The 27,656-nt window shown below is 41.6% G+C and overlaps 1 protein-coding gene across 5 annotated transcripts in view; it reads right to left on the bottom strand.

Moving 5' to 3' along the window:
* Positions 1-27,656, bottom strand: part of slc29a1a (solute carrier family 29 member 1a) — a 79,047-nt gene that overhangs the window by 25,603 nt on the left and 25,788 nt on the right. For 2 of the 5 annotated variants that reach the window (XM_024425112.2, XM_024425117.2), the window contains exon 1: positions 3,459-3,605. The exons of 1 other annotated variant lie outside the window; for it this stretch is intronic. The gene's annotated coding sequence lies outside the window, so the exon portion shown is untranslated. Of the gene's footprint in view, positions 1-3,458; positions 3,606-6,352; positions 6,377-27,656 lie in introns of those variants that run through there. 2 more of the 5 variants (XM_024425116.2, XM_042323643.1) reach the window with 2 other exon arrangements.

The following is a 27,656-nucleotide window of genomic DNA, read 5'->3' as shown; positions in this document are numbered from 1 at the left end:
GGGAGGAGGCTTCTAATGTTAACATGCATGAAACCAAGGCTTTTACAGTTACAGAAGTCAACAAATGAGAGCGCCTGGGGAATGGGAGTGGGGCAAGGCGCTGCAGGGCCTGGATTAAGCTCTACATAAACAGAGGAGGAGTAGGATAAGGGTGCGGCTAAAGTCTATAAGAACTGGTTGTCTAGCGCCTTTGGAACAGAGAGTAAAAGGAGCAGGTTTCTGGGCACGGAAGAATAGATTCAAGGCATCATGTACAGACAAGGGTATGGTAGGATGTGAACACAGTGGAGGTAAACCTAGGCATTGAGTGATGATGGGAGAGGTTGTCTCTTAAAACACCATTTAAACCAGGTGAGGTCACCGCATGTGTGGGAGGTGGAACAAAAAGGGCTAGATAAGAAATATTGAGCAGGGCTGGAGGCTCTACAATGAAATAAGACAATAATCACTAAGCAAAACTGCAATGAACAAGGCATATTGACATTAGGGAAAGGCATGCGTAGACGAGTGAGCATAGGGTCCAGTGAGTAGCTAGGCGAGCTGGAGACACAGCGATTCAGTGTGTAAGGATAATAATTCAGCCATAGTTGTTCTGCAATGTTTATTGCTTGCCAACATTTTACTCCCTCTTCTATGTTTAATATAACACACATAGAGTTGAAGTCGGACGTTTACATACACCTTAGCCAAATACATTTACAAACTCAGTTTCACAACTGCTGACATTTAATCCTAGTAAAAACTACCTGTTTTAGGACAGTTAGGATCACCACTTATTTTATGAATGTGAAATGTCAGAATAATAGCAGAGAGAAGGATTTATTTCAGCTTTTATTTATTTCATCACATTTCCTGTGGGTCAGAAGTTTGCATACACTCAATCAGTATTTGGTAGCATTGCCTTTAAATTGTTTAACTTGGGTCAGATGTTTTGGGTAGCCTTCCACAAGCTTCCCACAATAAGTTGGGTGAATTTTGGCCCATTCCTGACAGAGCTGGAGTAACTGAGTCAGGTTTCTAGGCCTCCATGCTCGCACACGCTTTTTCAGTTCTGCCCACACATTTTCTATAGGATTGAGGTCAGGGCTATGTGATGGCCACTCCAATAGCTTGACTTTGTTGTCCTTAAGCCATTTTGCCACAACTTTGGAAGTATGCTTGGGGTCATTGCCCACTTGGAAGACACATTTGCGACCAAGCTTTAACTTCCTGACTGATGTCTTGAGATGTTGCTTCAATATATCCACATAATTTTCCTTCCTCAAGATGCCATCTAGTTGGTGAAGTGCACTAGTCCCTCCGGTGCAAAGCACCCCCAACAACATGATGCTGCCACCCCCGTGCTTACTGGTTGGGATGTTGTTCTTCAGATTGCAAGCATCCCCCTTTTTCCTCCAAGCATAACGATGGTCATAACGATGTCCCCATGTGCAGTTTCTGGCTTTTTTTAATGGAGGTTTTGGAGCAGTGGTTTCTTCATTGCTGGGCGGCCTTTCAGGTTATGTCGAATAGTACTCGTTTTACTGTGGATATAGATACTTTTGTACCCTTTTCCTCCAGCATCTTCACAAGGTCCTTTGCTGTTGTTCTGGGATTGATTTGCACTTTTCGCGACAAAGTACATTCATCTCTAGGAGACAGAACACATCTTCTTCCTGAGCGTAATGACGGCCCCATGGCGTTTATGCTTGTGTACTATTTTTTGTACAGATGAACGTGGTACCTTCTGGCGTTTGGAAATTGCTCCCAAGGATGAACCAGACTTGTGGAAGTCTACACTTTCTTTTTTTCCCTGAGGTCTTGGCTGATTTATTTTTATTTTTCCCACGGTGTCAAGTGAAGAGGCACTGAGTTTGAAGGTAGGCCTTAAAATACATCCACAGGTACACCTCCAATCGACTCAAATTATGTCAATTAGCCTATCAGAAACTTCTAAAGCCATTACATAAATTTTCTGGAATTTTCCAAGCTGTTTAATTAAAGGCACAGTCAACTTAGTGTATGTAAACGTCTGACCCACTGGAATTGTGATACAGTGAATTATAAGTGAAATAATCTGTCTGTAAACAATTGTTGGAAAAATTACTTACAGTATGTCATGCACAAAGTAGATGTCCTAACCGACTTGCCAAAACTATAGTTTGTTAACAAGAAATTTGTGGAGTGGTTGAAAAACGAGTTTTAATGACTCCAACCTAAGTGTATGTAAACTTCCAACTGTACATTCATTATTAATTTTGGTTGCCTATCCTGACGTATAGTTTGTTCTATAGAATGTATTTGACTCTGATGTGTGCCACAAAGTATTTGACTCTAGCCACAAAATTAAGGAAATTAGAAAGAGGGGGTTCTGGCAGGGGTGAGATTTTCACCACCGGTAATACCGTTTTTGCCCAACCCTACTTTGTATATTACCTAAACTACAAACATATTAAACATATTAGTTTACTATACACTTCAAGGGTTGGTGACAGTTGCCTCTGAACAGTGGGAGGCACCAACCAGCTCTCTGAATATGGACATTAGCAACTAGTAACAGGAAATGTTTAAATACAATGGAACTGCGTGGCATGTCCCCCATTTCTCACAGGAGTGAACACGGTTGCCGTCTGTGTTCTAGCTAGTAGTAACCACTAATGTATGGTAGTAACTAGCTCAGTTAGCTGCAGTTCATCAGCTGTTCATGTTAAGACAAAGAAGCCATTCTCGTGACCCACAAGGAAGATGACCAAAAATAGCACTGACACATGTGAACGACAGCACGCACCAAGACGAGCGAGGTAACGCTGGGCTAACCATTCTTCTATGACCTGGATATAGTAGGCTATAATATAGCCAAGTTTTCTGGGAAACATTGAAAGTAACATGTGTCATGCGAGTACACAACTATATCAAAGACGTGACCAGTTTCGGCATTGTTAACTGACAGGGCGAGCTAGCCAACTCATACGAGCGAACGTGCTTACTCAGAAAGAAGAAAAAAACATTTATGCAACGTCCGATCACAAGAATTGGACAGCTACCTAACGTTAACAAACAGATGGGTGTTTAGCCAGACACGCAACCCAACAGTCCCCTTGTCTTGTTTTTGCCACACTACTTTGCGCGCTTCAAAGTTGGCGCTAAATGTATTCACAAATCAGGACAACAGAGTTTTCTAGAACAAACCATCGGTGTTTTTCAGCACCAAGGCGGGGAACATGTTGTAAAAAAAAACATTAAAAAATGACAGTGTAGCTATGAGAATGACTTTTTGCTAACAATTGCGACATCTCAAAGAAATTAGCTAACGTCACTCATTCGTAAACAAAATGCGCAATCATAAATTGTAGCTACTCGGCGAGCGATACAAGTTACTGCAATAATTTACTCATTTGTAAAATATTCTACAATTGATATATGAATGTAAAGGTAGTTTTCAACAAAAAGTTTAATAAAATTTTCTAAGGCAACAGTACCTTAGCGTGAGAAGAGTAGTCTATCCTCAACGCTGTCCAGATTAGATTCCGAATTTACGAAATAGTGAGGAGACGCATGGATATCCCCCAGCTCATGAAGTGACAGGGGTGTATTCATTACATCTTGTAACGGAAACCGTTGACCGTTTCTTTTGCACAACGTTTTTCAACAGACTTGGCGTAATGAATAAACCCCAGCAGGGCCACGTTCAGTTACCATACGTTGTTGAACTTTGCAGATATAAATACCATGAATAGAGCCGACATGATTCCTTGTTCTACGTGTCTCTATGTTTACATATCACGTTTATATCTGAACTTTCCAAAACGTCGTGTTCTGTTGCGCCCCATCACTGATTTATAGGACTCACCCCTTGACCAATATGACTGAGAAATATCACTAACTGTTTGGTGATCATAACCTAAAGATACTATCTATCACCAAAGCATTGATTTAGCTAATTAATTACTTTTCAAATAACATTCACTGAATACAACATATATTCTACAACAGGTATGTGAATCATTTAATCAATTGATAGTGTCAGAATTTGATCACTTCCCCTTCTATAGTCTCCTCGACTATAGAAGGTTATAGCTCAGCCTCTGAATGTCAAATAAACTAAACAATAATATCCCCATATGCATCAGAGTCACATCTTTCCCGGGTATTTTACAGCTTGTTTGTAGCATTAAGTACTGTTATTTTTCTTATAAATCTTAAACTAACAAGGGGTAGGCCTGTGCGTTAGGATATGTAAATAGTGCATGGTGGGTGGAGGAATTGGCCGACACATCTATGGATAGAGCAGCCTATAGCCTAATTTCTTACATAGGAAGAAATAGGCTCCAATGCAAAGCCCTCTTGTTGTTAGTAAAGTCTCATTTAGATGAAGACGTTGAAATGGATTATGCCTACTCAAATATGCCTACCTGCAGCACAATGAGCTGCTCCAAGTTTCAGCACCACAATGTAAATGACTTGAATCTGGCTTATTGTGAAGTCAATAATTGATAAATACATCATGGGCAAGAAACATATTGTTTTTAATAAAAATCTATTATAGTTGTAGCAAGCTATCAAAGTTGACCTCCGGTCCTCCTCATATTCGCGCTCTCCTTCTCAAAATGGTAACCAGACAGGAATAGGTGAAGCGAGAGGTTTTACGCTCGCCAAAATCTGGCCAAAATAAGACCCATGTGTTTCTATGGGCATATTTTGGACCTAAGCTTTTGCCTGCCTTTCCACCTTTGGGGCAACGACTCCTATTGTTACGACGAAGACATGAGCATTTCGTCATTATATACAGATCTCTGTGGTAACATGATAGTTCTACTTCATTCTACAGGGGGCCTTAGGAGTCATTGTGTTGAAAGAAAAACAGGCCAGGCTTATTAGTTCTCAGTTTTTTCATCCTTTCCCTCAATTTTTAAATTAAGTCCCTCAATATAAAAATGCATACCCTCAGATCTCTCCTGCCGATTCGAACACACCCTTATCATGGATTGATCAGAGTTAATTGAGTTCTACTTCAATCTTGGTTCAAAATATAAAGATTTTCTTCATTATTTGAATATATTATTGAGATAACCTCAATTCATTTACAGATTTGACTTCATTTTCAGAACCATGGCTGATATGGTTGACTTGATAAATGATGGTTCAAATGATAAGCTACTCCTGACTCCTTGTGGATTCATGTAGCCTCTCTCTAGGCCAATTCATTTTTAAAATGGTTTGAGGCAATGCATTTTTTTTAAAGGTATTCGCTTTTGTATTAAGGTAACAAAGAAAAACAAATGGAGGAAACGGATGAAAAATCTGACTACATCAAAATTACTACCAACTGTAATTACAGTCAATAAAAAGTGCAAGTAAACATTTGAGGCCAGTTTAAAATACTCAGTTGGTCTCAAAAGGCAGCATGATTTAAGGTTCAAAACGTACTTTACAATCGTATACCCCTTAGGACCCTACTGTGAAAGTATTCACCACCATCGCTCCTCAATTACCACTCACGCACAGCAAGTCACAAGGCTGACTTGTGATTTACAATTCAAACCATACAGTAGATCAAATCAAGTTAGGGAGAGATAACGCCAGAGCACATCCAATAGGACTTAGGCTCTTACGAGGGAGGTATAGTCTGAAGACATACACCTGACTGGTATTATGTGAACATTCAGCTTGCCCTGCTTGGTCATGGGTCAGCAGCAGTCATCACTCCCACCCGAAAGAGCATGTACATTCCACTCTGAAAAGTGGCACTTGTTGTCAAAACACAATCGTGAGTTGATTTGAGAAATGTTCTCTATCCACTGCCGACAACCAAATTGAAAGACTTGGTGAAAGAAAAAACAGAATTACATATGTTTGGGGGAGATTTACCATAAGAACAAATACTCTCTGAAAGTGTGTGGGAACTTTTACAATTCCATGTCTGTTTTGTCATCTCAAAACTCAACAATCTACTTTGTTAATAGTAACAAAGTGTCCTGGGTGAGGTTGGATATTGAAGGTGCTAAAACTGACTTTACAACGTGGAGCTGAATTTCAGAATCAAGCTAATAGCATTTCCATAGCACATCCGGTATTACAATCAAGAGAAATGTGCTGAAGACAAACAAGGGAAATATGCATGTATCAGGTATGAAGGTAAGACCCAGTTGCAGACAATGTCGAATTAACAGGTCGGCAGGCGGGCTCAGGGGCAGGCAGAGTGATCAGGCAGGCGGGCTCAGAGTCAGGACAGGCAAGGGTCAAAACCAGGAGGGTGAGAAAAGAGAGACTGCGAAAAGCAGGACCGGAGAACAAAAAGACAGGTGAAACAGATCAGGGTGAGACAGTAACCCCCCTTGTGGGGCACCACCTGGTGTCCTACTTGGGCACATACCTAGTTGACCGGGGTGCCGGCGGTGGAAGTCGGCGATGAGGGCTGGGTCCAGGATGTCTCTAGCGGGGACACAGAACCTCTCCTCCGGGCCATAACCCTCCCAGTCAACCAGGTACTGATAACCCCTGCCCCATGGTCGAACACTCACAGGCTTAGTCCTAGACACATGGAAAGTAGGGTGAATACGGGGGGGAAGGGGTAACAAAAGATGAACAGCAGTGGGGCTAATGACTCTAGAGATGGGGAACGGGCCAATGAAACGGGGGTAAAGTTTATGGGACTCTACCAGGACAGGCAGGTCCTGGGTGGAGAGCCATACCCTCTGCCCGAGCCGATAACGTGGAGCAGGGGTCCGGTGGTGATCCACTTGTCGCCTATACCTGGAGGTGGTCTTCAACAGAGCGGCCCAAGCTCTCTTCCAGGTACGGCGATAGAGGCGGATGAACATCTGGGAAGAGGGTTTTCTGACTTCCTCCTCTTGCTCGGGGAAGAGTGGAGGCTGATATCCCAAGGAACACTCGAATGGTGAGAGACCCGTGGCAGAGCAAGGAAGGGTGTTGCAGGCGTACTCAACCCATATCAGTTGTTGACTCAACCCATATCAGTTGTTGGTGGAGACTAGGCAGCGAAGAGTCGTCTCTAAGTCCTGGTTGGCTTGCTTCAACTGGCCGTTGGACTGGGGGTGGAATCCGGAGGACAGGCTGGCCGATGACCCAATGAGCGCGCAGAACGCCTTCCAGAACTGGGATGAGAACTACGAACCCCGGTCGGACACCATGTCCACCGGGAGTCTATGGAACCAGAAGACGTGCTGCACCATAAGCTCGTCCGTCTCCTTGGCCGAGTGTAGTTTGGGGAGAAGAATGAAGTGGGCGGCTTTGGAAAACCTGGTCGACCACAGTCATGATGGCAGTGTTGTCCTCAGACGGGGGGAGAACCGTGACAAAATCCAGGGATATATGGGACCAGGGACGGTGAGGGACAGGCAGTTGTTGGAGAAGACCAGCCGGAGCTTGCCGAGGAGTCTTGTTCTGTGCGCAGACGGCGACAAACACGGCAACATCCAGAACCATAGTAGACCACCAAAAGCGTTGTCGCACTAAGGCCAGAGTCCGACGAGAGCCTGGGTGACAGGCAAGCCTAGGAAGGAACCCCTTGATTTAATCCACATTTTGTTGTGTTACAGCCTGAATTCAAAATGCATTCAGTTGATTTTTTTCTCACCCACACACAATACCCCATAATGACAAAGTGAAAACATATTTTTAGAAATGTTGCATATTTCTTTGAAATTAAATACAGAAATATCCTATTTACTACATAAGTATTCACACCCCTGAGTCAATACTTTGTAGAAGCACCCTTGGTAGTGATTACAGCTGTGAATCTTTCTGGGTGTGTCTCTAAAAGCTTTGCACACCTGGATTGTACATTATTCTTTTTAAAAATTATTCAGCGTCTGACAAGTTGGTTGTTGATCAAGTTAAACAGAAATGTTCAAGTCTTCCCATAGATTTTTAAGCCGATTTAAGTCAAAACTGTAACTAGGCCATTCACTGTCTGTTTAGTAAGAAACTCCAGCGTAGATTTGGCCCTGTTTTTTTTAGATTATTATCCTGCTGAAAGGTGAATTCATCTCCCAGTGTCTGGTCAGACTGATCCAGGTTTTCCTCTAGGATTTTGCCTGTGCTTAGCTCTATTCTTATCGTGAAAAACTCCCTAATCCTTGCCGATTACAAGCATACCCATAACATGATGCAGCCACCACTATGCTTGAAAATATGAAGAGTGGTACTCAATAATGTGTCGTATTGGATTTACTTTATTGCCTTTATTGCAAACAGGATGCATGTTTTGAAATATTTGTATTCTGTACAGACTTCCTTCTTTTTACTCTGTCATTTAGGTTAGTATTGTGGAGTAACTACAATGTTGTTGATTCATCCTCAGTTTTCTCCCATCACAGCCATTAAACTCTGTATCTGTTTTAAAGTCAACATTGGCCTCATGGTGAAATCCCTGAGCAGTTTCCTTACACTCCGGCAACTGAATTAGGAAGGATGCCTGTATCTTTGTAGTGACTGGGTATATTGATACACCATCCAAAGTGTAATTCATAACTTGCTCAAATGGGACATATTCAATGTCAGTTTTTACTGACATTTACCAATATGTGCCCTTCTTTGCGAGGCATTGGAAAATCTCCCTGGTCTTTGTGGTTGAATCTGTGTTTGAAATTCACTGCTTGACTGGGGGACCTTACAGATAATTGTATGTTTGGGGTACAGAGATGGGATAGGCCTAGTAATTCAAAAATCATGTTAAACACTTATTGCACACAAAGTGAGTCCATGCAACTTATTATGTGACTTGTTAAGCACATTTTTACTCCTAACCTTATTTAGTCTTGCCATACCAAAGGAGTTGAAAGCATATTGACTCAAGACAGTTCAGCTTTTCATTTTTAATTCATTTGTAAACATTTTGAAAAACATAATTCCACATTGCCATTACAGGGTATTGTGTGTAGGCTAGTGACACAAAATCTCAATTTAATCTATTTTAAATTCAGGCTGTAACACAACAAAATGTAGAAAAAGTCAAGTGGTGTGGATACTTTCTGAAGGCACTGTAGCTTTGTGTCTAAATGTAGCGCTCTGAGAGCCCTTTTCTACGGACAACACTATAAAGCATTGCTCTGAGTTTGGGTTTCCAAATGCTCTTTAGATTGTCTGCTGTGGCTGTTGAATGGAATTAGTGTGTTTGAATGGAATTGTCTGAAGCGTTGTTTATGTTCGGCTTTGACAGTATTCTACTGGATATGCCGAGTGTGAGACTGTTGTTTGCTCTTATGGTACAACTGCTTTCACCCACACCCTGTCTAGTCTAAAATAAGGCTGCTGTGGTTTGGACAGAGACCATCGGAGGAGGTGTAAACTGGCAGCTTCCCCTCAAAACACCCCAGATCCCTAACCCACAAAGGAACTGGGCTAGCTGCTGAGGGAAGGTCCAAAACCTGTCCTCTAATGCAGTGTTTTCCAACTCCAGTCCTCAAGTACCGCCAAATGTACATATTTTTGCTGTGGCCCCGGAAAAGCACTCCTTATTCAACTAATCATCAAGCCCTTGACAAGTTGAATCAGGTGTTTTTGTCTGGGGCTACAACACCAATGTGTGCTATTCGGGGTACTGGGAAACACTAGAGTCTAATGGCCCGACGCCATATTACACTTTAAAGAAGTAGACCTAATTATATTTCTGAAACAAGCTCAAAACAAAAATGCGTATATCGTCATAATTGGCTCTAATTCTCCAATCTCGGCCACATTGTTTTATTTGGCTTCCTCCAGGATGGAAAACTCACTAAGCAGACAGAACAGGACAGCACTGACTGTGTTTTTCCAGGGCCGGAGTACGGGGGAAAATGGGCAGGGTGAGACCTGTGGTGGTTGTCTACATTTGTATAGCTTGTCCTTCTTACTTCCATTTTTCCCACTACTAGACCAGTCAACCAACTTTATTTCGGTTAGTAACACAATATTAATATCAGATGTGCAATTAGTTTAACATTTTCCACGTGTTACAGTATCAAGATGTCTACTTGCTCAAATTGGTTTGAATTCTGTCTACCCATTTTAGTAACGACAAGCAATAATATACGAACACAAACATACAGTCAATGCCTATTCTAGAACTTCCTGTTGAGTTTGTGGCACAACAACCAGAGAAAGAAAAAAACCCATTCACAAAAAGGAGTGAAAGTGGTGTTTCTGACAACATACTGAGATTTAAGACTGAGAGGACAGAAACAAAGTCCTTGGGAAAGCCTTTTTAACTCTTAAAGGAGTTGATAGAGCCCTGAACCCCATGCAGGATTAGAGTTTTTGCAGGGAATAAAACACTGTAACTCTGTGGATTTACCTCTGAACTGCTACAGTGTAAAGGAAGAAAACAGAGGTCTCAGTTGGGCAAATCCGACTGATGTTTTTCATAGCGTTCTTCTAAAATCCACAGCTATGTGGGATGTGGCAGTGGCTGCTACACATTAAATGACTATATTTAATTTATTTAATCAAGGCTCTAAGGAATTTATTGAAAGTCTGACAGAACATCCAATCTCAATAAGATTCATTTACAGACCTGAATAATTTGACCAAGATGTGTTCCTTATGTTTTGTTTTGCAAATTTGAAAGTACATCTACAACAGCTGTATCAAAATCCCAGAAGAGTTGTGTTGTGTAACTGCACATTCTGTTTAGCTTTTGGGAGAATCAGTGGGGGGAGTTGATTTGTGCCTGAAGGCATGTTGGTATCTGTGTGTGCCCTGTACGTGACATACCTGGCAGAGGAATGGAGCTTCGGAAAGAACTCTATTCATTATGACATGGGCACTGCTGAAACCACTTCACCATATGTTGGGGAAGGAAATCTGAACAACCCCCATCTCAATTTAGGTCCTTAATGATATGTTTACCTATCAAGCTCTGTATGTATGGGATCTAGATGCAGGGGATTTCTTTCTGACTGTAGATCCTTCTTCCCCCTTTGAACCCTATTATTCGAGCACAAGACAAAAGGTCAACATTCTCAACCCTCGAAGGGCTGTACATCCTGTTACCTTGTCCAGAAGTCATTACACAATTGTTCTCTTCCCATCATCACCTAAACCAATACCAAAGAAAACAAGAGTGAGTTGCCAAGCACAGCCCTACCAACCCATTAGCCCTGATTGTTAGTGACCTTTTTCTAATTGTTTACATGGGTCCTGGAAGGCACCTGCTGAAGCCATCAAGACGGCAGACAGCAGACACACCGGTGGTGCAGTAGACTGAATAAAAGGCTTATCGGTCCACTCCGCTTCACGTCCATATGTCATGGAGAGGATTCAGGGTCGTTTAGGTTCACTCCTAAAATGATATACTATTACCTATCATCGACTGGACCCCCGCAGGAATCACATAACATTGCTCCATAAGCAATACAGTCCAGTGCATTTAATCATACAGGGGGAAAGAATCCCCATATCCTCTTCCTGTAGCTGTTGAATGAAATCTAGAAGACTGGCTCCGTGTTCTGATTACGTTTCCGAATCTGGGTGAGCAAACAAATGCATGAACCCAGACGAATCTGTGGCCTGAGGTAACCTAAAGTGTAAGTTAAAATAACTAAATAGACCAATAGCAGTTTAAAATATGTTGTCCAGCCACAAGGCTCACACTGCATTTTTAGCTGATAAAGAGGATATCATGACAGGATGTTTTCAATCTATTAGTCTGAAGGTCAACTCACTCATCTCTTGCAGGGATCCTGTCATTCTGAATGGCACGGTTATAGCCATCTGACAGCCTGTCATATAAACTTTCTCCATATGTCAACATAGAATGTATGCCCCAATAATTTAGTGTAAAACATTTGTCATTGTATTTCACATGCCTTGACACCACTCAGGGAAAAGGCCATTGAGTCAGTGAACCTTGAGCGTGCAAATCAATGTGAGATTAAACAGGTTCAGGTTCCACTTGGCTCTGAACATGTCAGTGATATCACCAGTTGTCATTTATGGGCAAAGGAACCATGCTGCAGTCATGTCTGTCTGAATTTCCCTCATGCACTACATTTCCAGAGGTTCAGTGGGGGTGTTGTGAAAGTGGAAGCAGGTTTGAGTAACACTCAGCCACAGAGATTCCAAAACAACATACATTTGACATTTGAGCAATTTAGCAGACACTCTTATCCAGAGTGACTTACAGATAGCTTGGTGGGACAACCACATACCACAGTCGTAGTAACTGAAATACATTTGTCCTTATACAACATACACCAATAGATGGGTGGGCGTCAGACTGATCCAAACCATCCTCCTCTTTTCTGCCAAAGCAGCAGGGCTGTGCCATGATGGTGTCCACAATGACCATTAGATTGGTTGTTCCACAAAATGGGTGCCTTTTGCGTCCCTTCGATATATTAAGTCGAAATTGTGCCCCAATGTTAAAAAAAATTTGTAACAGTATTTTTATTGGAATTTCACAATTTTCACCCATATTAAGAGATACAACAGAGACAAAGCACACAGAACAAAAACAAGAAAAACAGCACCCACTTACACATATCTACGCGCATATATATACACATACATACATACATATACATACACACACATACATATACCCATGCATATACACACACATACGCATACATACGCGCACGCACACACACACATACACACCCATACATACGTACACCATTTTCCTCTTCCCGCTCGGTGCTTCTCTCACCCCATCACCATCACTGCGTCTCTCAATACATAAATTTTAAACAAACTTACAAACAGAAATTAAACAAAAAAGCTCAGTTTAAACCAAGAGGTTAGGTTCCACACATGGAACGTACAGTGTAGTTCTGAAATACATAGATCTCCGCCATTCTAAGAGAATCCTTGCAGATACCTCAGGTTCTAGGTAATTTAGATAAGGTTCCCATACTTTGTAGAACTGGTGTGTTTTAGAATGCAATGTACATGTCAGATATTCCAGAGGCACCCATTCAAATAGTATCTTATGCCAATCTTTAATAGAAGGAACCTTATCACTAATCCACTGTAAAAGGATGTTTTTCCTCGCTACGAAGGTAAGGATGTTGTAAAGCCTCCTTTTACCCACAGAAGTAACATGCCTACTAGGGAGACCTAACAGTAAAGAAACTGGGTCCAATTCTAGATAAACCCCTAGGATCTTTTAAATTTCTTGCAGAACACCAGACCAGTATCATTGTATTTTGGTACATGACCATAAACAATGTGTTAGGGTTCCTGTATCAGTTTTGCATTTAAGACATATGAGGGGAAGAGGAAGTGGGGCTAAAAGCATGTCTGCGATTTGGAGATATATGCAATCTGTGTATTATTCTTAATTGGATTGCTCTAGTACGATTACATATAGATATTGTTTTTGCATATCTCCAAATGTCCTCCCACATCTCTTCGTCAATAGTAACAGACAATTCTTTCTCCCACACTTGTTTCACCCTCTGTGTGTTGACAGCAGAACAGGACCTTAAAGTATCATAAAACAGACTTACAGACATTTTCCTTTGTGGGAAAAAAAGCATTCTTTCAATGACAGACACATCAGGGTTACCAATTAAGGTGGTGCTCTTCAGAATATAATGTCTTACTTGTAGGAAGCGGAAAAAGTCCTGCTTTGGGAGTCGATATTTCTCGACCATCTGCTCAAATGACAACAAAATCTTATCAGCAAATAAGTCATTTAGCCTCCGTATGCCCTTATTAAGCCATAAATTAAAGCCAGCATCCAGCAATCCTGGACTGAAATCTGGGTTGTTAAGAATTGGGGTAAGAGCAGAGGTTAGTTTGGACCTTCCCAGGAAGCGTTGAACTGACCTCCATACTTTGAGTGTGTTAAGTGTAACGGGTTTATTGCAGTGATCTTCTACAGACTTGAAACTTCTGAAAAATAAAATATCTATTTTGAAAGAGAAGTCTCAATGTCTAACCAAATAGAGGAGTCATCATTTGTGATCCAGTCAGAAATATAACAAAGGTGGGCACACCATTGATAGAACCTGATATTGGGCAGGTCCAAGCCGCCCATAGAACTTGGCAGCTGCAATATTGCCATCTTAAGTCTTGGCTTGCGTTTACTCCATATAAAGGAACTTAGCCATCCATTTATATCCTTTATTACCTTATTGGAGAGTAATACTGGGATCATTTGGATTGGGTAAAGTAGTCTAGGTAAAATGTTCCTTTTCAAGAGGGATATTCTACCCAACCAAGAAATCGGGAGAGAGTTCCAGCGCTCCAGATCCTGTCTTATTGTATCAAACAAGGGAACAAAATTGGCTTTGTACATTTGCTGGAATTTAGGAGTTACAAATATACCCAGATACATGAAACCTGAGGGAGACCATTTAAAAGGGAAGGGGGGAGAAGTATTAGGTACAGAGTGTAGGCTACCAAGTGGCATAGCCTCTGACTTAGTAAGGTTAATCTTGTAGCCTGAGAATTAGCTGAATAATTCAATAATATTAATAAGAGATGTAATTGAAGTCTCGGGACTAGAGATGAATATCAGGACATCATCAGCATATAAGCTTATTTTATGGTGAACATCACCAATGAGCAGCCCCTGTATAGCAGGCGTTACCCTGATGGACTCGGCCAGTGGTTCCATAACGAGTGCAAAGAGGAGGGGAGATAAAGGACAGCCCTGTCTGGTACCTCTGTGTATAGAGAAGCTATTTGACCTTAGCCCATTAGTAAGGACAGCAGCCTGAGGATCATCATATAAAACGTTCACCCATTTTATAAAGTTGTCCCCCAGACTAAATTTATTTAGAGCAAATAATAGGTAAGATCACTCCACACGATCAAATGCTTTCTCAGCATCTAGGCAGAGCACAAGACCATCCACAGCACTTTGTTGGTAGGCTTGAATTACATTAAGAAGCCGCCTGACATTGTTGCATGACTTACGGCCCTTAATGAAGCCAGTTTGCTCTCCTTTCACAATTAGTGGCAGTGAGTCCTCTAATCTTGTGGCTAGAATTTTAGAAAGCAATTTTCTATCCACATTCAGAAGGTAAATTGGTCTGTACGAGGAACAAGACTCTGGACATGTTCCCTTTTTGAGAATAAGTGAAATGTTGGCTTCTCTCAGCGTTTGTGGGAGTTGGTCATTTGAAAATGAGTGGTTAAACATATCACGCAATGGCTCAAGGATCAGGCCATGGAACTCTTTATAGAACTCACTACAAAACCCGTCTGGTCCTGGGGCCTTACCATTTTGCAGATTCTTAATTGCGAACATTATCTCTTCCTTGGTAATAGGGGCATTAAGGAGGGACCTCTGCTCTTCGGAGATAGTAGGGAGCTCAATCTTACAAAATAAGTTCTCCATTAATTTGGGTGCATCCTTTGGCAGTTCTGAGGCATAAAGGTTTGTATAACATTTCTTAAATGAGTCACTTATCAATTTATTTTCATATAAATGATTACCATCAGAATCAGTAATAGTAGCAATTGACTGAGAGTCAGCTCTCTTTTTAGCTAGGTATGCCAAGTACTTTCCTGGCTTATCGCCATGTTCATATAGCTTTTGCCTGACAAATCTCGTTTCCTTTTCAGCATCCTGTGTTAGGAGAGAGTCTAACGTTGATCTGATGACTGATATTTCCTTTAATAGGGCAGGAGTGGGCGTTGTAATGTAGTCCTTCTCTTTAGTTCCTAATTCACCCTCTAACATTTTTTGCTTTTCACACTTTTTCCGTCTCTTAGTAGCTGTGTATGACATAATCAGACCCCTGGCATACGCTTTACAGGTCTCCCAAAGGAGCGAGGGGTTATCTGTTGATTGAGAGTTAGAGAAAAATGCTTTAAACTCTGTAATAAAATATGATGTGAATGTATGGTCTTCAAGAATGGTTGTGTTCAACCTCCAATGTCTTGACCGATTGAATGCCCCATTGAGTTTTATGTCCAGGTTCACCTCAGCATGATCAGATATGACTATGCTTCCTATCCTAGCGGATAAAACAGACTGCAAAGACGTCCTGGGCATAAAAAAATAATCTATTCTAGTCTGACATCCATGAGGTGCAGAGAAAAAAGTGAACTCTCTGTTGGAGGGATGAAAAGCTCTCCAGACATCCGCATACCCCAGATCATCACAAATAGCTTTAAGTGACTTAGCTTGAGGAGAGAGTGAAGCTATACCGCTGGGAAACTTATCAATAAGGGGGTTCAACAAGCAGTTAAAATCTCCTCCAACCACTGCAGTGTCTGAGTTTAATTCTGAAAAGTCTAGAAATACCTTAGTGAGGAAATCAGGGGGGTGAGCAGGGGGGAAGTAAATATTCATTATGGAAATGTTCTGCCCTTGTAAAGTACCATTAATTATAACAAAGCGACCAAATCTATCTTTCACACAATTCAAGACCTTAAGTGGTAAGTTCTTTTTCACCAGAATTGCTACACCTCTACTTCTGGATGTAAATGAGGAGAAAAACACTTGACCAAACCCCCCTTGTTGTAATTTCAGGTGCTCCTTATCATCCAAATGAGTTTCTTGCAACAGGGCAATATCAATATTTTCTTTTTTCAAAGAAGACAGTACCTTCTTCCTTTTAATGGGGTTATGGCTCCCTCTAATGTTCCATGTACATACAATGGCAGGTAACGGACTGTGTGTATCTTGACCATTCAATATCCAGACTGGATCCTACTGTAAAAGCGGGGTGGTGCCTTTTTCCATGTGTTGAACTCTCCTCTATCTCACCGAGCATAAACAAACGATATGATCCCTGAACTCGAACTATACTAAACCCAAAAATTAAACATGTAAAGATCCAAAAGGGGGTTTTCCCACTAGCTAACATGCAGGGGATTTCAACTCTCCAATGTAGACTCTTAAGTCTGCATTGGCGCTCAATAGCCTCATCCTTTATATGTATGGAAAAGAAAATCAATAGAAGAAGATTGAGGCTCTTCCACCTAAAACCAAGCCTGGGCACCAATATGGATTCACACATATCTCAGCCTGAGCTATAGCGGCTATTACTTTAGCAAGAAAAATAATAAAGATACGAATATTACTGAGCCGGAGTACGTGAGGACTCACACCACTGTTTCATGATCAGATTCAACCAAAAATAAACAAAGTTATTCAATGCTGTGGAGGTGCAGCTTAAAGTTATTTACCCGAGAGAGTCAATAAATGCAGAAGCCTCTTCAGGTGTGTAAAGCTTTTCAGGTGATCCGTTGACCACAATCTTCAATGTGGCAGGGTACAACAGTGCGTAGTCCATCTTCATTCTCCTGAGTCGAGCCTTCGCCTCATCAAACGCTTTGCGTCTTCGTACAACCGCAGTGGAATAATCATTGAAGAATTCGACCTTTGGACTTTTACGTTGACTACCATCAGAGCCGATGTTTCTAGCCGCGTCCATGACGCGCTGCTTGTCGGTGAAGTTGTGGAACTTTATAACCACCGGCCGTGGGTGCTGATTGGGACCGGGTATCGGTGCTTGAGAGCGATGGGCTCTGTCCAGCTTCACCCGACCAGCCTTAGTGTCCATTTGTAGGTAGCCAGGGATCCATTCCTCAAAGAATTTTACTGAACGTGTCCCTTCAGAATTTTCCGGGAGTCCCACAACACGAATATTGCATCTGCGTCCTCGATTATCCAAGTCGTCAATGTGCTCTGCCATTTCGCGCACCTGTTTCTCAAGTGCTTTTATCTTAGCGTCCATAGATGTAGTTGAAGTTTCCACTGCAGCAATTCTTCCTTCCGCCTCAACAACACGTTTCACAACGCTCTGTATTTCAGCTGAATGGCCTGCTATTGCTTCCAAGACCGTTCTTATCTTAGCATCGATCACTTTAGTAATGTCATCAGTCATCTTTTGAATCACCAGGTCCATTGTGCCTGGATCCGCAATGGTGTTAGCTTCGCTAACGTTAGCTAGCTCCTCATGCACATCCAGGGGTGGTGGTTTTGGTCGACTTCTTAGTAGTTCTATTGGGCATGTTGTCGGAGATTTTTGCGAAATAGCCGTCAAGACTCATTATATGGTAACTTATTTAGCCAGTTCTACCACTTTTTCAAGCTAGGAGATTAATGTAAAAATATAAATTTACGAATGCCACGAGAGCTCGCTGAAACACCGTGTTCTCCCTACGGCGCCATTTTGTCCCCCCATTGTTAAATTTTAAAAGCCTGTTATTTTAAATGAAGTTCCTCTTTAAAATAGACCACATGGATAATTCAATGAATCAGATTTTTTTCATATGAATAAAGGCTTGCTATAAAGTGCAAAAATTCAGCAAATATTATGGATCCCTCTGTCAACCCTGAAGATTTCAAGCCACTTAATCCAAACATTTAAAAGGAATAGTTTCACCATATTAAAACAATCGTTCAGTTCACGTAAATTATTTGATTACGATTAAATCATCAACCCTGTTACATCAACTCTGTTACTTTATTTGGCACTTAATCAATCAAATGTATTTATAAAGCCCCTTTTACATCAGCCGATGTCACAAAGTGCTATACAGAAACCCAGCCTAAAACCCCAAACAGCAAGCAATGCAGATGTAGAAGCATGGTGGCTATACTAAAGTCATTTTCTTATTTAACCTCTTGAGATGGAAAACATGGTTTTTATTAATTTGAAAATGTGCTCTTTATGACAGAAAGTTCAAATTTGGTGAATTATGGTAAAAAAAAAAGTTTTACCAAGTTAGACTTCTCATAAGACACCACATTGGTGGAACGACCGAGACAATAACGACTCAGACCATAACAACCCATTTTGTAACCTAATATGTCACTTCATCAATACAGCTTGAAAGCCTACACTGTGTGTATGACCATGCCAATAATTTATTGCACAAACTCAGAACTTCTACATTCACTTATTTTCCTGAAACTGGCTATAACAACAAAGGGGAGGTCCAAATTAGGGTTGAATATTTTCCCTGTATTTAACAATTGTTCCACCCTGAAACTAAATCACTCTTCTCCCCAGTAAACCGGTATATCCTGCCCAAAACGGAAGTGTCATTCTAAAGCATATAAATATCTGGATTAGATTCGATCTTTGATCGGCAAGAAAATTCAACTCTGATGCCACCTGAGCCTGATGAGCCATACATTAAAGACTTTTTATGAGCCCTACATTAAAGACTTTTTATGATCCCAAGCCCAAAACAGCCCAAATGATCTTCACAAAGATCGAATGGTTACGGGTGTGATTAATAAACTACTATGGTCAACCTCCATCGCACATCCTCTCCTCTTTTCAAACTCCCTGTGAGTTCTATTGGCTGCTGTATGTCACATTCAGCAAACAAGAGATTGCATTCCTCGTCCAACAGTCTATTAGTATAAGAAACAATATAAAAAACTATTCCAGCAAGCAGATCTAGTTTAGCTTTTCCTGGGACTCTAAGAGCTAAGGAGCGTTTTTTAAGGAGAGAGGCCAGCAGAGTGCAGGTGTGTAATACGCAAGAGACAGAGGCTATAAATTAGAAGTTTATGCATAACCCATCATTCATGAACTAAATATAAGGCTAGTAGGCCTACTGCATACAATGTATTACCTGAAAGAAGTAGACTAGGATATACAGTTGAAGTCAGAAGTTTACATACACCATAGCCAAATACATTTCAACTCAGTTTTTCACCATTTCTGACATTTAATCCAAGTAAATATTCCCCATCTTAGGTCAGTTAGGATCACCACTTTATTTTAAGAATGTGAAATGTCAGAATAATAGTAGCGAGTGATTTATTATCTTCTTTTTTTCCCATCACATTCCCAGTGGGTCAGAAGTTTACATACACTCAATTAGTATTTGGTAGCATTGCCTTTAAATTGTTTAACTTGGATCAAATGTTTCGGGTAGCCTTCCACAAGCTTCCCACAATAAGTTGGGTGAATTTTGGCCCATTCTGCCCTCAAATTCTCTATAGGATTGAGGTCAGGGCTTTGTGATGGCCACTCCAATACCTTGACTTTGTTGTCCATTTTGCCACAATTTTGGAAGTATGCTTGGGGTCATTGTCCATTTGGAAGACCCATTTGCGATCAAGCTTTAACTTCCTGAATGATGTCTTGAGATGTTACTTCAATATATCCACATAATTTTCCTGGCTCATGATGCCATCTATTTTGTGAAGAGTACCAGTCCCTCCTGAAGCAAAGCACCCCCAAAACATGATGCTGCCACCCCTGTGCTTCACGGTTGGGATGATGTTCATCGGCTTGAAAGCCTCCCCCTTTTTCCTCCAAACATAACGATGGTCATTATGACCAAACAGTTCTATTTTTGTTTCATCAGACCAGAGGACATTTCTCCAAAAAGTAGGATCTTTGTCCCCATGTGCTATTGCAAACCGTAGTCTGGCTTTTTTATGGTGGTTTTGGAGCAGAGGCTTCTTCCTTGCTGAGTGGGGTTTCAGCTTATGTCGATATAGGACTCGTTTTACTGTAGAAATAGATACTTTTGTACCTGTTTCCTCCAGCATCTTCACAAGGACCTTTGCTGTTGTTCTGGGATTGATTTGCACTTTTTGCACCAAAGTACGTTCATCTCTAGGAGACAGAACACGTCTCCTTCCTGAGCGGTATGAAGGCTGCGTGGTCCCATGGTGTTTATACTTGCGTACTATTGTTTGATTTCCCATGACGTCAAGCAAAGAGACACTGAGTTTGAAGGTAGGCCTTGAAATACATCCACAGGTACACCTCCAATTCACTCAAATGATGTCAATTAGCCTATCAGAAGCTTCTAAAGCCATGACATAATTTTCTGGAATTTTCCAAGCAATTTTCCAAGCAGGTACAGTCAACTTAGTGTATGTAAACTTCTGACTCACTGGAATTGTGATACAGTGAATTATAAGTGAAATAATCTGTCTGAATGTCATGCACAAAGTAGATGTCCTAACCGACTTTCCAAAAATATAGTTTGTTCACAAGAAATTTGTGGAGTGGTTGAAAAACGAGTTTTAATGACTCCAACTAAGTGTATGTAAACTTCCGACTTCAACTGTATATAAACAGTATTTATACACTGAGTGTACTGAGTGTTCCTAATATTGAATTGCACCCACTTTTGCCCTCAGAACAGCCTCAATTCGTCGGGGCATGGACTCAACAAGGTGTCGAAAGCATTCCACTGGGATGCTGGCCCATGTTGACTCCAACGCTTCCCACAGTTGTATCAAGTTGGCTTGACGTCCTTTGGGTGGTGGATCTTTCTTGATACCAGTGGCGGTCGATGACGTTTAAGGTGCCGATTTTATATATTTTTTGTATGGTATTATTTCTATTACAGAATATTGGATGACTTTCTTTCATATGGCATTCACCCAGTTCAATGTAACATTGATATGTTTACGCTACTATATGACACTTAAATTTTCCCTGTACCCATCATGATGTTGCTACAACCTAGCCAATGATTGAAAGTTTCAGGTCGAGCAAAAAAATTTGAGTAATCAAGGTGACAGACAGTGACACATTCAATACTGCCTTGCACACTCTTGCCTGCATCCAGTTAATCTTGGGCGTAATTATTAGTCCAACAGTTGCAAACGAGAGTTTCTATTGGACAAATTCAGGTATGTTTATCCCCGTAACATTCCGTTTACTTCCGTTTAAGAAATGTTTTTCAACAGAATCGTCAGAATGAATACAACCCTGATCACACGCAAACCCAGTTCACTTTCATAGGAGCCACATACAAACAGTATGATCATTTTGCTCGATGTATAATCCCTTCTCGCACCTATGCGCTCTCTTTCACTTGTGGACCTCAGTGCACAACACATCAGCTGTATGTGACAAGGCGAAAAAACCTTTCCAAGCCAAACCTTCATATTATAACTGTTAACCGCTACACACAGCCTACATCATCATCACCATTAGCTAATGTCATAGTCAACATAGCTACTAGAATTAACACATCAGTAAACCCGCTACAACCATGCAATACAGTGTACAGTCAGCAAGCAGTTGAGCAGTTACACTGGCGGGCCCCGGTGGCAATAAATCAATAAAACCAAAAGCTTACCTTGACTTGGAAGAGATCCAGTGTTGGATAACCATAGACAGCTAGCTAATATAGTATGTATCTCTGTTTGAGCTGGGTGTTTGAGTAGGCTAAACTAGCTAGGTACATTTGCTAGCTAAGTTAAATAAAAATGTAAAATGAAGAAATTTAGCTATAGCTCTCTCTCTTGCTTCTTAATTTTTAATGTGAGTTTGTTCAAAACTGTTCAACAACTATTGTCTTTTTCTCTACTCACCACATTGTATGCACTGCAGTGCTAGCGAGCTGTACTAGATTCATTCTCTGATCATTTTATTAGGTGGACAACATGTCAGTTCATACTGCAAGAGCTCTGATAAGTTGGAGGATGTCCTTCAGAAGTTGTCATAATTACTGTGTAATTGGAAGAGGGTGGCAACCATGAGCCTCTTAGTTTAAAAAAAATTGAACTCAATGTACCCAGAGGAGGACGGAAACTAGCTGTCCTCCAGCTACACAATGGTGCTACCCTATAGAGTGCTGTTGAGGCTACTGTAAACCTTCATTGCAAAACAGTGTGTTTTAATCAATTATTTGGTGATGTGAATATATTAAGTTTTGTTATGAAATTTACTGAAAAGGATGGTCCTCCCCTTCCTCCTCTGAGGAGCCTTCACTGATTGAGCCACATGGGAAACTGTTGAGCCTGCAGTTCTTGACACACTCAAGCCCGTGCACCTGGCACATCCTACCATACCCCGTTCAAAGGCACTTAAATCTTCTGTCTTGCCCATTTGCCCTCTGAATGGCACACATGTAACAGTATAACTTTAGACCATCCCCTCGCCCATACCCGGGCGCGAACCAGGGACCCTCTGCACACATCAACAACAGTCACCCACGAAGCATCGTTACCCATCACTCCACAAAAGCCGCGGCCCTTGCAGAGCAAGGGGAACCACTACTTCAAGGTCTCCGAGCAAGTGACGTCACCGATTGAAATGCTATTTAGCGCGCACCACCGCTAACTAGCTAGCCGTTTCACATCCGTTACACTCACCCCCCTTTTGACCTCCTCTTTTTCCGCAGCAACCAGTGATCCGGGTCAACAGCATCAATGTAACAGTATAACTTTAGACCGTCCCCTCGCCCATACCCGGGCGCAAACCAGGGACCCTCTGCACACATCAACAACAGTCACCCCCGAAGCATCGTTTCCCATCGCTCCACAATAGCCGCGGCCCTTGCAGAGCAAGGGGAACCACTACTTCAAGGTCTCCGAGCAAGTGATGTCACCGATTGAAACGCTATTTAGCGCGCACCACCGCTAACTAGCTAGCCGTTTCACATCCGTTACACACATACACAATGTCTCAACTATCTCAAGGCTTAAAAATACTTCTTTAACCTGTATCCTCCCCTTCATCTACACTGATAGAAGTAGATTTAACAAAGTGACATCAATAAAGGATCAAAACTTCATGTGGATTATCCTAACATTATCTATGTTAAAGAGTTCCTGTGAACTTAAATTGCATCCAAAATAGATAATCCTGTTCAATATTAATATATATATATATATATATATATATATATAGTCATATATTTGGATATATATATATATATATATATATATATATATATATATATATATATTAGTACCAGTCATAACTTTGGACACACCTACTCATTCCAAGGTTTTTCTTTATTTTTACTATTTTCTACATTGTAGAATAATAGTGAAGACTTAAACTATAAAATAACACATACGGAATCATGTAGTAACTAAAAAAGTGTTAAACAAATCAAAATATATTTTATATTTGAGGTTCTTCAAAGTAACCACCCTTTACCTTAATGACAGCTTTGCACACACTTGGCAATCTCTCAACCAGCTTCATGAGGTAGTCACCTGGAATAAATGCATGCTCTTCAACCAATAGCTGCCTGCACCTGCCCTACAAATACCTAGGTGTCTGGTTAGACTGTAAACTCTCCTTCCAGACTCACATCATTACATCTCCAATCCAAAGTTAAATCTAGAATTGGCTTCCTATTTCACAACAAAGCCTCCTTCACTCATGCTGCCAAACATACCCTTGTAAAACTGACCATCCTACCGATCCTCAACTTTGGCGACGTCATTTACAAAATAGCCTCCAATACCCTACTCAATAAATTGGATGCAGGCTCACACAGTGCCATCCGTTTTGTCACCAAAGCCCCATATACTACCCACCATTGCGACCTGTACGCTCTCGTTGGCTGGCCCTCGCTTCATACTCGTCGCCAAACCCACTGGCTCCAGGTCATCTACAAGACCCTGCTAGGTAAAGTCCCCCCTTATCTCACCTCACTGGTCACCATAGCATCACCCACCTATAGCACGCGCTCCAGCAGGTATATCTCTCTGGTCACCCCCAAAACCAATTCTTACTTTGGCCGCCTCACCTTCCAGTTCTTTGCTGCCAATGACTGGAACGAACTGTAAAAATCTCTGAAACTGGAAACACTTATCCCCCTCACTAGCTTTAAGCACCAGCTGTCAGAGCAGCTCACAGATTACTGCACCTGTACATAGCCCACCTATAATTTAGCCCAAACAACTAGCTCTCCTCCTACTGTATTTATTTATTTACACCTTTGCACCCCCATTATTTCTAACTAACTACTTTGCACATTCTTCCACTGCAAATCTACCATTCCAGTGTTAATTTAAAAAAAAAAATTTTTTTTACTTGCTATATTGTATTTACTTCGCCACCATGGCCTTTTTTGCCTTTACCTCCCTTATCTCACCTCATTTGCTCACATTGTATATAGACTTATTTTTCTACTGTATTATTAACTGTATGTTTGTTTTACTCCGTGTGTAACTCTGTGTTGTTGTACCTGTCGAACTGCTTTGCTTTATCTTGGCCAGGTTGCAATTGTAAATGAGAACTTGTTCTCAACTTGCCTACCTGGTTAAATAAAGGTTAAATAAATAAAATGCATTTCAATTAACAGGTGTGCATTGTTAAAAGTGGAATTTCTTTCCGTCTTAATGTGTTTGAGCCAATCAATTGTGTTGTGATAAGGTAGGAGTGGTATACAGAAGATAACACTATTTGGTAAAATACCAAGTCCATATTATGGCAAGAACATCTCAAATAAGCAAAGAGAAACAACAGTCCATCATTGCTTTAAGACATTAATACATGAATGGCATAAATCAGCACTGCAGACCTCTCCCTATCCTATACCGTGCCTTGATTGTATTACTGTTGATGATATCTGGAAATGTGCATGTACACCCTGGCCCACCTACTGTTGCTAGCCCCAGTTCTGACTTGTGCTCTGATATCTGCTTCACTGATTTCTGCTCTCGTAAAAGCCTGGGTTTTCTGCACGTTAACACTAGAAGCTTATTACCCACAATGGATCATTTGAAAGTGTGGGTTCACAGCCCCAATCCAGATGTGTTGGTCACTGCTGAGACATGGTTAAGGATGAGTTTTTGAATACTGATGTTATCCTTTCTAGTTATAACATTTTTCCCCAAGACAGATCTTCCAAAAGTGGGGGAGTGGCAATCTTTACCAAGGATAACCTTCAGTGCTCGGTTGTCTCCACCAAGTCTGTCCCCAAACAATTTGATTTGCTGGTTTTAAGCATTAAACTTTCACATAGCTCTTTGTTGACCTTTGCTGCGTGCTATCGTCCTCTATCAGCACCGGCCTGTACTCTATCTGCCCTAAGCTCTCTCCTGTCCTGCTAGTTGACCTAAACTGGGACATGCTTAAACCACCTGACCAAGTCCTAAATGAATGGGACTCCTTAAATCTTTCTCAGATTAATACCAATCCTACAAGGTATGACTCCAAACATCCAGAAAAGACTACTCTCCTCGATGTTATCCTCACAAATAATCCTGATAGGTAACAGTTTGGTGTTTTCTGTAATGATCTTAGTAATCACTGTTTTACAGCCTGTGTTCGTAATGGCTGCTCAGTGAAACGGCCTGTCCTGATTTGTCATAGACACTTTCTAAAAAACTTTAATGAGCAAGCCTTCCTTCATGAACTGGCCTTTGTAAAATGGTATAGAATCAGCTTGATCCGCTCTGTTGAAGACGCTTGGACCTTCGTATTATATATTTTCAGTGGTATTGTTAGCATACAAGCCCCTATAAAGGGTTCAGCCCCAGGTTCAGCCCCTGGTTCGACCGTGATCTTGCAGAGTTATTCCACCTCAAGAATTGCATTTGGTGAAAGGCTCGGCACACGCATACTCAGGCTGACTGACTCTTGTCCAGGCGAATGAGAAATAAGTGCACTCAGGCTATCCGGAAGGCCAAAGTTAGTTACTTTAAGGAGCAGTTCTTTCTCTGTGGGTCTAACCCCAAGAAGCTCTGGAAAACAGTTAAAGAACTGGAGAATAAACCCTCCCCCTCACAGCTGCCCATATCCATTAATGTTGATGATCTGGTTGTTATTGACAAGAAGCACATGGCTGAGCTCTTTAATCACTACTTCATTAAGTCAGGATTCCTATTTGACTCAGCCATGCCTCCTTGCCCGACCAACATTTCCTCATCTCCCACCCCTTCTAATGCGACTATCCCCGATGCTTCTCCCTCTTTTTCCCCTGCCACACTACAAAGTTTCTCCCTGCAGGCAATAACTGAGTCCGAGGTGCTAAAGGAGCTCCTGAAACTTGACCCCAAAAAAACATCTGGTTCAGATGGTTTAGACCCTTTCTTCTTTATTTCTTTTTTTTACCCCTTTTTTCTCCCCAATTTCGTGGTATCCAATTGGTAGTAGTTACAGTCTTGTCTCATCGCTGCAACTCCCGTACGGACTCGGGAGAGGCGAAGGTCGAGAACCATTCGTCCCACGAAAAACAACCCAACCTAGCCGCACTGCTTCTTGACACAACGCACATCAGACCCGGAAGCCAGCCGCACCAATGTGTTGGAAAGGAAACACCGTACACCTGGCGACCTGGTCAGCGTGCACTGCGCCCTGCCTGCCACAGGAGTTGCTAGTGCGCGATGAGACAAGGATATCCCTGCCGGCCAAACCCTCCCTAACCCGGACGACGCTGGGCCAATTGTGCTTTGCCCCATGGACCTCACGGTTGCGGCCGGCTGCGACAGAGCCTGGGCTCGAACCCAGAATCTCTGTTGGCACAGCTAGTGTTTCTTCTTTAAGTGTGCTGCCCCTATCATCGCCAAGCCTATCTCCGAACTTTTTAACCTGTCTCTCCTTTCTGGGGAGGTTCCCATTGCTTGGAAGACAGCCACAGTTTGTCCTTTATTTAAAGGGGGGAATCAAGCTGATCTAACTGTTATAGGCCTATTTCTATTTTGCCCTGTTTATCAAAAGTGTTGGAAAAACTTGTCATTAATCAACTGACTAAGCATCAACCTTTCTTGATGTCTATAGTATTCTCTCTGGTTGGCAATCTGGTTTCCGCAATGTCACCGTTGCCCTTGATTCTAAGCAATGTTGTGCTGCTATTTTTATTGACTTGGCCGAAACTTTTGATACGGTAGACCTTTCCACTCTTGTGGGCCGGCTAAGGAGTATCGGTGTGTCTGATGGATCTTTGACCGGGTTTGCTAACTACCTCTCTCAAAGAGTGCAGTGTATAAAGTCAGAAAATCTGCTGTCTCAGCCACTGCCTGTCACCAAGGGAGTACCCCAAGGCTCAATTCTAGGCCCCACACTATTCTCAATTTACATCAACAACATTGCTCA

The sequence above is a fragment of the Oncorhynchus tshawytscha genome, linkage group LG06 (assembly GCF_018296145.1).
Source record: "Oncorhynchus tshawytscha isolate Ot180627B linkage group LG06, Otsh_v2.0, whole genome shotgun sequence".
Classification (NCBI taxonomy): Eukaryota; Metazoa; Chordata; class Actinopteri; order Salmoniformes; family Salmonidae; genus Oncorhynchus; species Oncorhynchus tshawytscha.
The sequence above is the reverse complement of the archived record's forward strand: the minus strand, read 5'-3'. Positions and strand labels throughout refer to the sequence as shown.